The sequence below is a fragment of the Tupaia chinensis genome, unplaced genomic scaffold (assembly GCF_000334495.1).
Source record: "Tupaia chinensis unplaced genomic scaffold, TupChi_1.0 Scaffold000147_1, whole genome shotgun sequence".
NCBI lineage: Eukaryota > Metazoa > Chordata > Mammalia > Scandentia > Tupaiidae > Tupaia > Tupaia belangeri.
This window is the reverse complement of record NW_006159617.1, coordinates 9,909,708-9,922,162: the sequence shown is the minus strand read 5'-3', so window position 1 is coordinate 9,922,162 and position 12,455 is coordinate 9,909,708. Positions and strand designations below refer to the sequence as shown.

The window sequence follows — 12,455 nt, the reverse complement described above, 5'->3', positions numbered from 1 at the left end:
GACCAAAAAATAAAATACCAAAATGGGGGAACTTCAAAAAGATGGAAGAAAAAAAGAAATAAAGATAAAACCATCCCTAGATTCTGTAACACAATGGTAATGCAAGTGCCCTGCAAGGTTGGAAAACATATGGCAAGCACTGGTTTGGATTCTCAGGTCAACCTGAAAACATATTGGGCAGGTTGTTCAGGATCTTGAGGAGTTGGAGAGCAGGGGCAGTGGATCATGGCATAAAGAAACCCTGTTGAGTTTTCCTTTGTCTTCTCTCACATACATACTCTTTCATTAAAACAAGGAAAAAAATATAAAAAAAACCCATAAAACTTTATTTCTCAGCACAAACAAAAAAACCCATAAAACTTTATTTCTCAAAACAAACTCCAACAAGTTCAAGTACTTTGTGAGCAATGATGTTAGTCATCTACTCTATCACTAAGGAACTGACGGTTTTGGGACTTTAACTATTCTTATGCAGTCTTTTTTGCTTTTATTTTATTTTATTTTATTTATTGTCAGAGGGAAAAATTACTTACCATGGAAAGAGAAAGAGAGAGAAATACAGAGAGAGAGAAGAAGCAACCGCCAATGGGGCAGGGCCATGCCATAATCCCTTTCCCCCCATTTTTTCTATCAACATCTTGGGCATCCATGCATGTTCCTAGTATGTTTTTCATGCCACTGGGGCTGGGATTTGGACTATGGTTGATCATATGGGATCTAGCTCCCTTCACCCCTGTGCTGCATGGCCAATAATATATTATTAACTGAAGAAAAATGGATGTCTCTTAAAGATTATTTAATATTAAGAAACAAACAAACAAACAAACAAACAAAAAACAGAAAAAGAGAAATCATTACTTTAAAGTGAATGATTAATGATTTCCCATTGAAATTCTCACAAAATTGCCCTTGTTTGAGAGGAATAGGCAGGAGAATTGCTATGGTAAAGGACTCACCGTTAAGACTTTCATGAGTATTTTTCTGCTAAAGTTTCAGCTAATTTTCTCTAAATACACAATAAGCAGGTGTTATTTTTGAGCCCTTTATAAAGTCAACAAGAAAATGCCTTGAGCACTCCCAAAATATTCTTGCTATGTTCTTGCTAAAACCACTTTTACAATCAAACCACTTCTTTGATTGTATTTTATTTTCAGAATTATGCTGGTAAAGCCATGCATCAGCTCCTGTTCTAATCTTCAGAGGGTTGTTGTGAATTTTCAGAATTTTGATCCTGCTTGTTTAAAATTTCCAGTGAAAGCTCTGCTCTTGTCTGCAGCTAATCTAGGTGCAATCATTTTGGTATCCATTGAGCAGAAAGTTTACTCAATCTTAATTTTGTAGTCAAAATTGAGTAAGCTGAATTAGTGGAGATGTCTATGGTCTTGACTATTGTTTCTACTGTTGATCATCAGTGCTCTTCAATTAGGGCACAAACAAGATTTTTTTTTTTTTTTGTAATGGGTAATTTGCCACGGTAGGCGTCATTTTCAACAACATCTCATCCTTCTTAAAATGAGTTATACAATTTAAACTGCTGAATTTGGGGGAATATTATTCTCATAAACCTTTTGTAATAACACATCAGTGATTTCACCATTTTGACATCTGTCCTTGCTTCAGTTTTAGCTGAAGTCATACTGCTCTGATAAAGGCTCTTTTTAAGCTCGTGTTCTTATCTTTCTTAGTGCCTCAAACTAGATTCTATTCAGCTATGTTTAATTTTTAAAAGTTTATTTATTTCTTCCATATGCAAGAAAGGAAGAGAGATAGAGACAAAGAGAATGTAATAAGGGTCTTAACACTGATTCGCTTCCCACTCCGTCTCACACAGCTTCAGGTCATGGACACATGCAGCCTTGCAGAGCCTTGTATTTTACTACTATATTACCATCTAGACACTGTTCATATGTGTTATAACAAGTTAGTGCTAGTTTATTTCGGTGGGGAAAAAAAAGTCTGAAACCCACATGTAGTTTTTATTGGGCGTTTTTCATGAATTTTATAGTCTTCATATAATAACAATGTCATTATTTTACCTAATAAAATTGCCAATGATTTATTGATTTTTATCTAATTGTATCTAATTTGAGCACAGACTGGTAAAATTGCCAGTTTAAAAAATCTTTTTTTAGTATTGTTCTTTATTATATAAATGGATTGGATAAGATTGTGCCTAGTGTCCCCTTTAATTTTAAAATTTGAAGATGTAGCCTCCAATTCTACATAATAAATGAAGAGAACTCTTGCTATTGTAAGCCTTGAAATACTGCTGGGTAATGATCTCATTACTTACTAGTGAATTCTGTGAGAACTGTTTCCAAGTACTCTTTCTTCAGTTTGTAATAGTCTTATCTATTGTGCTACCATTAGATTGTTATCTATTACTTCTCTGGAAATGTAGTGACTTGGTTCTCTAATGGGACTTTGTTCTAAAACCATTTTTCAGATGTGACAATAGACTATAATGTCACCTTAATCTTGCTGTGAGCCTAATATGGAATGAAAAATGTCATTGGAAATGTATGATTATAGGCTCATCATTTTTTCTAATTTGTTATATCTTATGAATCCTTTCAAAATCTTGACTTCTCTCCTTTTTCTTTTTTTCTCGCTATAGGGCACGTGCGCTCGCCAGACAGACAGAGACAGAGAGATAGAAAGTGAGAAATCATCCCCCAGGGGGGATGGTCATGCTGCAATCCCTTCTCCTCCATTCTCCTCTCGGGATCTTGGGCATGCACGCATACGCGCCCGGTGTGAGTTTTAAGCCACGGGTTCCGGGACGCGAACTGCAGTCGACTACGTGGGAGTCCAGCGACATAGCCATTACGCTAACTGCTGGTTCCCTCCTTTTTCCATGCATTTGTGCTATTGCCACAATTTCTGTGGTATCCCTTCCAGGCCAGGTAGATTCAGACTCCCTAGGTTCAAATCTTACTTTTACCATTCACCAATCAGGGCCTCGGGTTTCCTTAAAGAGGGTAATAATAAACTTACCAGCTTCAGAGGGTTGTTGTGAAGATTAAATTCTTAGGTCACTGGAAAATTCATGACATGTTTTTTTCTATGCAAAAATGCATCATGACTTTTCTGATGATCCAATAGTTAAATCTGTATTATATACTTAAAAATAGAGGAAATGCTCAGCATACAGAAAGCACCAAGGGAATAACACTTCATATTAATCTATCCTTGTACTAATGCCACTGCCTTGGTCCAATTCTGCTTACCATTGTCAGAATAACCCAAAGGCTCTCAGAGAACCTCACTGTCCAGTATGATTGCCATTAGCTATATGCAACTCTCTAAATGAAATGAAATGAATTAAACATTTAGTTTCTCAGTCAATCCAGCCATTTAGTAAATATTAGTAAACAGTCGCAGGTACTTAATGGCTACCATATTCAGTGGCACAGACATAAACAAATCTCTCCATCATTGCAGAAATTTCTGTTGGATATGCTGCTCAGGATTTATCCTGCTATTGGTGATGGCATCAACCAGAAGGGAGCTCTTGTTCCTCCTTCTCTTCATTTCATATAGACTTTTCCTCTACCTTCCAGGAGATGGCAGTTTTGGAGGGAAGGCAACACCACTCACTCATTCCTCTTTGTGGGATAAGCTAAATGGATTGAGAGCCAGTAAAAATCCACTGTATCAAGCTCCTATGTGAGGAGAGGATGATACAGTAAAAGTCTTGGTATGTGTAGTAATTCCTCTTGGTTCTTGTTCTTCCCTAGACATATCTGCCTGCATACAACTTTCTTTAATAGCTCTTTGTTTGCCTATCATGTGGTAAACACACTAGAATGTGGATATCTGGCTATGTATGTCTTTTCCTTTTTCCTCAAATTATTCCCTGCTGGCCCCTCTTATGATTGAGTAGTAAATTCAATTCAGAGAAAGGGCTGGTATGAATATTTTTAGCCAAAGATTTGATCTACATTAGCTATTCCGCTGCCACCAGGGATCCCCGTATTCATTCAGAAACATAAATATGATACCTTATCTTAATTACTGCATATATATTTCTCAAATTGATCAGATCCCATGGAAGAATTTAGGGGATTAGTTAGTGTCCTATAAAACTTCCACTCCTAAATAGCTCCCAAATGCCTACTCTGTCAATCCAAATTCCTCTGCCTAATTTCCAAAGCTCTCTGTAATCTGACTCCATTGCAATTGTTCTGTCTTCTTTAATACAACTTAATGACTATTGACTGAGTATCTATTATATTTAATTTCCTCTACTTGACTTTACAAAGATGATAAGACATGAAGCATTCATAATAGCCCTGTGGATTAATTTAATAGAAAGTATCAATGGAAATAACCAATTCTGCAGAAATAATCATTAATGCAGTTTATTTCTAAGCACAGATGTATGTACCTAGGCCCAGGAGAAAAGGCAAACATACCTTTCTCTGGGTAATCAGGTATACAGGTTCCTTTTATCTGATTTTAAGAGTAACAGACAAGGTTTGAATTTTAGTGAAAAGAATTTCTTATTGGTCTGACTCAAAAAGGCAGGACATCTAGAAGCTAGGGCTTATAGGTCATAGTAGTTTCTTGTTTTCGTTTTCATTTTTTTTTTTTGAGAGGTTTTTGCCATAAGGCGCATGCGCTCGCCAGACAGGCAGAGAGAGACAGAGAGATACAAAGCGAGAAATCACCCCCCCATGGGAGATGACCATGCCGTTATCCCTTCTCCTCCTTTCTCCTCTCGGGATCTTGGACATGCAAGCACATGTGCCCGGCATGAGTTTTAAGCCACCAGGTCCGGGGCGTGAACTGCGGTCGGCTACATGGGAGTCCAGTGACATAGTCATTATGCTAACTGCTGGTCCCTATTTTTGTTTTAATTTTAAGGATTTTTTTTGCTATAGGGCACATGTGCTTGCCAGAGAGACAGAGAGATAGAAAGCCAGAAATCACTGCCTAGAGGGGAGAGCCACACCCCAATCCCTTCTCCTCCATTCTCTTCTCACAATCTTGGGCATGCACACACATGTGCCTGGTGTGAGTTTTAAGTCTCCAGGGCCAGGAGTCAAAACACAGTCAACTACATGGGAGTCTAACCATTACACCATCTGCTAGTCCCCATAGGTGGGTTTTATAATTCTTACGTTGGTGATTGGAAAGGGAGGTTTGTATTTTGGGGAGGCATCAGCGAAAAGGATACCGTAACAGAGATAAAGGAGGGGCATGTATACATCACAAAATACTGTCCTTAGGACAGGATATAAAAAGGGTCCTGCTATCAATGAGTCAAAATGGTCTCTTAATGATAGAGACCATTGTGGGCGTGGCTCACCCATAACAAGGATACTATGCCAGAGACAGGATATAGGAAGTGTTCTGTTATCAAATGGGCCAAAATGATCTGTTGTTTGTGGGCATGACTCATTTCAGGACCTATGGAAGGAGTTTTGGAAGTAGAAAAATGCAGTCAGACTTCTGTCCTCAAAAGGTATACAAATAAATAACATATAATGTGCTAAGTACTGAAGTTGAAAAACATTTCAAGTTCTAGATGAACATGAGAGAAATAGCAATAATTCCTTCTAGGAAGAAAAGAGCAAAGGGCAGTTTGAAAGAAACACACACAATTGATTGGTGGATATGAGTTTCTTAGGTAGAATTGTTAAGGAGAAAGGCATTCTAGATAAAAGAAACTGTATAAAGAAAGTCAAAAACTGTACTCCTTACTCTAAACAGGTTTCTCTCCACAAGCCATGGCTCCATGCATATGCATATGTTTCAACTGCTGTGTAAGCCAGTGGAAAAAATAAAACTTAGAACTCTTTTGAGTAAGATTATCTGAAGGTTTTTATTTGTTTGTTTCTTTTGGCTGAAGGAGAAATCCAGGAAAAAATGCTTTATCTTTCATAAGAGAGATGTGTACATGCCATATACAATGAAAGCCTTACTATCATAAGGGTCATAATTCATTTGCAGATGGATGGGTTAATTGGCAATGTGGTTGGTGAATTCATTTACACAGAAGAATATTATTTCCTCTAAAAAACATGGACTAAAGATTATATTTTTTATAGCAAACATTTTAAAGTTTTATTTAGTAATTTACAAAGAGAAAGGTGTATCCTCCACAGGGTCTTTAACATGCTCTAATCCTCATTCCAACTGTCCAGCCAGCCAAGATCACAGGCATGTCTATAGGTATGTATGCATATTAAAACAGACCCAGGAAGGGACCAGCAGTTAGCATAATGGCTATGTTGCTGGACTCCCATGTAGCTGAATGAGGTTTGAGTCCCGGACCCAGTGGCTTAAACTCACGCCAGGGCATGTGCGTGTGCATGTGTGCCCAAGATCCCGAGAGGAGAAAGGAGAAGGGATTGTGGCATGACCATCCCCCCTCGGGTGTAATTTCTTGCTTTCTATCTCTCTATCTCTCTCTATCTTTCTGGTGAGCACATGAACCCTACAGCAAAAACCTCTCCAAAAAATAAATAAATAAATAAATAAAAAGAAATAGGCCCAGGATATAAATCCAGTGCCTTCTCGCATATTCTCCAGCATCTTGCAGTAGTGCCCCTAGCCTGTACCACTGTTGCTGGCCAATAGCAAATATTATTATAGATTATGTAAACAAATTAAATTTCCTATATGGAAATATCCTATGATGAAGCAAATAAAGCCAATTTTCCATTCAAATAAGCTTTTGGATTATCATAGCCTTCAAGTTTAAAAATTATATTTCTTGGAAATCAGATAAACAAAAAATATTTATTAATAACAATTTAATATCTTGAGTACTTTGATAAACACTAGAAAGAGGATTTTGAGTTCATCAGATCAAGAAATAGAACACATAAAGATAAATCATTCTAAAGGTCCAATACATAAATTGTATTCCATTTTTCTGGTTTTGTTTTGTTTTAAATAAAACATGACCAAAGCCTTAAGTAAGTTTCTGGTTTTTGCAATCAATATTGTCAATTTTTTTTCTAGTTAAGACCTCCTGGTAACTGATTAGATGTAGGAGTGGTAAGATCTGGTGAGGAAAATGGAAGACTTACAACATTGAGTCTTTTCACCTGGATGATCCATAGTTGGGTTTTGGAACAAGGAGACAGTATTGTTTGATAAGAGAAGAGAAGGAAATGTTGGATTCAATTTTGGACATGACAAATTTGATATACTTATGGCGAAAACAAAAACAAGAAATGTGTCCTGTCTCAATACAAATTTAAGAAATATCCCAAAGTAGAAATCAGAATTAAGCAAGTATCAGGTTTCAAAATGTACCTATTCTAATGTACCCTAACTCTGTTCTGACACTCTGGATAGTCTTTGCGTCGTTAGAGTTTCACAAAATATATTCCCAAAACCCAAAACTAATCTAATATTACACACCTCTTGTAAGTGAGAAAATGGAGGTAGGAAGTAATTTTTTAGGGGAGGAGTCTGATATAATTAATAATAGAATCATGAACAGAACTCACATGTCTGGGCTCACATGCCCACCAACTTTGCTTCGTGAGACTTATCTGCAATTGAACACATGGTAGATAGAAGGATATAATATCTCCAAATGCTTGTACAATGATTGTCATGCCTGGCGGCTACCACTTTTTTGTTTTGTTTTAGCTTGACAGTTTAAAACAGGCATAGTGAAGGTTTTTGATTTAATTCTGGCTATGTAACTACACATCAAGTTGTTTTATAAATATATTACAATAAAAGTATTCTATACTTTGAACTAGCAATGATAGTCCCAAGCCTCAGGTCATTGTTTAGTTACTAGATAGATATTTCATGCAACAGGGTGTCATTATGACCAAAAATCCTTGAGGTTTATTATAATAGGGTATCATTTATATCTGGTGTGATTGATGACACTAATAAAACAATAATACATTAATAAACACTGTTTACAAAACTTTTCCACATACAGTATCATATTTTCAGTTTTAAACACTCTTTGGGGGAAATTGTATTTCCCAATTTAGAAAAAACAAAACTGAGGCTTAGATAACTTTATTTCAAAGGTTTAGGATTCTAGTGGAAGTCATTCAACCTACCAAGTAACAAGTCAAAACACCATACTCCAGAGATGAGCGCATGGACAAGAGTGTGTACAGGTACTATAAATCTAAGGCGAACATTCTTTTAATTCATTTAACAGACACATATTGAGCACCTTCTGGGTATCAGGACCAAATCTGGAAGATGCAAGAGATAATGAACAAAAGAATAAGCAAAAATAACTGTGTTTTTCCAAAAATCAAACAACAACAATACGTCCAGAGATAAGTAGCACAAAAATTCCTCATTATCTAGCTGGAGACTAGGCATGTTTTCTGCTGTGGTCAGACAAGGGCAGCTAAAAATGAAATAGGAATCTTCACAGTGCATGACTTACTATTGGCAACAAGGGCAGATCCTCAGGAAAGTTATGACCACTGTAATACATGGATTCCCAGTGTGTGTCAGGATGCGATACCAGTGGGTTGTCTAAAAAGTCATGATGCATTTTTATAGAAAAACATATAAAAATACTTATGACTTTTCCAACAACCTAATATTATAAAATGTGGACAGTAAGCTAATAAACTCTTCAACCTAGACACATTTAGGGTCTTACTCTTTATAAAAGATAAATGGCCTAATTCTTCCCACTGGTTCCATATCAGATCCTGTTGTATCCATACATAGGAATGCTGCCTTAGCTGAAGGTTAGTATCTAGTTTCCTTTATATATGTGATCAATAAAAAGCAGGATGTTGAAGTCAGGTTTTTCCTTCTATCATCTCTCACTCCTTCCATCCCTGTTCCCTGTCCCTTAAATAAAATCCCCCACTCTGAATAGAAAGCAGAGGGCATGTAGAAATACAGATAGGGTCTACTTTTATGTTTTAAAGTAAGTAGAATGTTTCTTTTTAAAATAAATATATTTTATTTATTTTTTTAACATTTTGTTAAAAGCCATGTATGTTTGCTGGAGAGACAAAAGGAAAGTGAGTAAATGCTCCCCCCCCCCAATAGGGGATGGTTAAGTCACAATGTCTTCTCCATTTGTCCCTTGGGGATATGGGGCACACATGCACATGTGCCTGGAATATTTTCCTCTCTTAAAATTTCCAGAGGGCACGTGTAATTACCAGGGAGAGACAGAGAGGAGAAGAAAACACACCCGAAAGGACGTAGTCATACCACAACCCATTCTCCATTTCTCTATTCTGTCAAAATTTTGGCATGCATATCACCTGGCATGATTTTCAAGCCACTAGGGTAGATTAGAACTATGGTTGGCCTTGTGGGATCCAGCTTCTTTAACCACTAGGCCATGGGGCTTGCCCCCGACATATTTTTTGAGCTGCCAGGTCTGGGACTTAAGTCATGTAATTGCCCATGTGGGGTCTAGCTGTGATCACAGATGCTGCCTTTTTTTTTTATAGAAAAGAATTGATTAAAAAATGGACATTGAACAAGACACCTAATATAAAATGGGTAGATCTGTTTAGACTAGTGATTCTTGGCCTTGAGCTATTGCCATCATGCCACTGGCTGGCCCATATGTAGAATATTTTATGATTAGCTTGTCAATTAACACCAGAGGCTAAATGTACTTCAGATTAAAATAATAGTGAAAAAATGATAGTGAAAAAAGCACAATAATTAAATATAAGGCAATAAATATTCAAATTGATGGGACCAGCAGGTGGCATGGTGGTTAGAGGCACTGGACTCCCTCAAGGCCGACGACAGTTCAAGTCCCAGACCTGGTGGCTTGCTTTCTCACTTTCTTCTCTTTTGCTGTTTCTCTCTGGTCAAATTAAATAAATAAATAAATAACACTAAATAAAATAATTAAAAAAAATAAATATTCAAATTGAAACTAGAACTTTTGATTAATACTCTTGGAAAAATCCTGCTCAAACATTTAAAACATCCTAGGTGTATAAGTATTTAATTTAGATATGTATCATATATATATATATATTTGGAGAAGTTTTCACTATAGGGCACGCGTGCTTGCCAGACAGCCAGACAGATACAGAGAGCAAGAAATCACCCCCCAGGGGGGGATGGTTACGCCGCAATCCCTTCTCCTGCATTCTCCTCTTGGGATCTTGGGCACACACGCACACGCGCCTGGCGTGAGTTTTAAGCCACCGGATCTGGGACACAAACCGCGGTTGACTGCGTGGGAGTCCAGTGACATAGCCATTACACTAACTGCTGGTTCCCCTGATATGTATCATATATTTTTAAAACACATATTTTATAATTTAAAAGCACATTTAAATTTATATATAATTGTAATAACCAGCCTCCAAGATGACTCCAATAATCCCCATTTCCTGGCAGTTACATCATAGTATAATTTTCCTACCACAGCGTACAGGTTACAAGTAGGTACTTGCTTCAAACAAATCAAGTTTGACAGAAGTGACAGTACCTCACTTTCAAAATTAGGTTATTAAAGGCTTTGGCTTCCTTCTCTCTCTCTTTCTCATCACTTACTCAAGGGGAAAGAAGATGCTATGCTGGAAGCAGTCCTTGGAAAGACCCATGTAACAAGGAAATGAAGTCCCCAGCTAACAACCACTGAGGACCTGAGATCTGTTAACGGCCACATTAGTGGTCTTGGAATGGAATTCTCCAGTACTGATTGAGTCTTGAGATTACTGCAATCTTGATTGACTGCATGAGAGACTCTGAGCCTGAACTACCCATCTAAGATGCTCCTAGATTCCTGACCCTCAAGATCTGTATCAGATAGTAAATGTTATTGTTTTAAGCTTAAGTTACAGTAATTTCTTACACAGCATTAACAATGAATACAATAATGTGTTTAATGTATATACACATTGTGTGTGTGCGTGTGTGTGTGTGTACATGGATATATACATATGCTCATGCTAGATATGTCCCAATATTTTGTGACTGAACCTAAAAATATTACTACTTGAAATTTGAAGACTTTTATTTTTCCCCAGAGGATTATTGGTTTTAGGTCACTGGGTTGCCTCTGTAGTGCAGTGGTTAAGAGCTGTATGTATACTGGGAGGCAAATCCACATTGCTAACCACAATTCAAATACTGGCCCTGGCAGCTTGAAAAGTATTCTGAGTGTGAGTGCATGCATGCCCAAAATCCTGAAAGGAAGGAAAAATTTAGGAAGAGAGATAATGGTGTGACTGTGCCCCATTGGGGGTTGCTTTCTCTTTCTTCCCCCTTCTTTCTGGTGAATTCACCCTCTGGAAATTAAAAACAACAACAACAACAACGTTAAAATGTGAAAAAAAAATTGGTTGTTAAATTTTTCCTGAGACCTTTTTTTCTTTTGAGAGAAATGTTTGCTATAGAGACAATAAAAACAATCTCCCCGCGGGTGGATGGCCATGCCACAATCCCTTCTCATTCTCCTCAGGATTTTGGGCACACATGCACATGTATTCAGCATGAGTTTCAGGCTGCCAGGTCTGGGACTCAAACCACTGTTGAATACCTGGGAGCCCAGCAACATAACTATTATACCATCTGCTGATTCCAAGACCTTTATTTTTTGAGCATGGGAACATCGTTTATCTTTTTATATTGCTTTATAGGAGATTGTTACCTATTCTGTAGTTTTTTTGACATGTTGAGAATGTTGTCTTCAGATCTACCACATACCTGAAAACTTTTATGGATGATTGTCAAATATATATTTTTAATTTTTAAATTTCTTTTATATTTTTTGAATTTTTATGATTTTCTTAAGAAGCCCTCTGCTTCCAAGAATATGAATTATTGTCTTTTATCTCTTTTTGTGTTTATTTTACTTATTAATTTTCTAATATTTAGTTTCTTTGATTTTTAAACTCAGGTTTTCTCCAAAATTTGAAATTTTTATCTCTACTGTTTTATAAAATAAATAAACTTTATACTCATTCAGAATATTTTTATTCAAACTTTCTTTTAGTTTGGAACATATTTATTTTGAAAAGCTTTCTCTTTTATTGCTTGAATTAAATAGCTTGTTTGGTTTATTAGATTTTACATGTTACAGAGTAATAGATAAAAGATTATATTTTCAAAGCATTTTTATTGTGAAATACAGTAAAGAAGGCAAAATACATCTGTGCAGCAATACAGTGGTTATACAATTGACATCTATGTGCTTCTCAGCCAGGTAAGTGGAGCTTTCATGGTATCTGTAAAGCTCTATTTTTATTTTTACTTTTATTTTATTTTGAGAGTTTTTTGCTCTAGGGCATGTGTGCTCACATACAGAGAGATGTGGAGCGCCCCCGCCCATCGCCTACAGCGCTCATCTTAAAGATGGCACCTAGCGGAAGCTCACTAAGCACTAGAAGTTGTAAACAACTTCAAGGAAGTGGTGCGCGAGGAGCGTGGAGAGCACGGGAACATCACATGCAGCCAATCCCTACCCGAGAACTGATTTCCGCACACGTGGACAACGTCCTGATTGGCCAGGG

At 37.0% G+C, this 12,455-nt stretch overlaps 1 long non-coding RNA gene across 1 annotated transcript in view; it reads left to right on the top strand.

Annotated features, from left to right (window-relative positions):
* The window catches only part of LOC114007285 (uncharacterized), a 70,142-nt gene extending 59,365 nt beyond the window's left edge, over nucleotides 1-10,777 (top strand). The window contains exon 2 of the long non-coding RNA XR_003548916.1: nucleotides 10,500-10,777. This is a non-coding gene — a long non-coding RNA (uncharacterized LOC114007285). The remainder of the gene's footprint in view (nucleotides 1-10,499) is intronic.
* The last annotated feature ends 1,678 nt before the right edge of the window (nucleotides 10,778-12,455 follow it).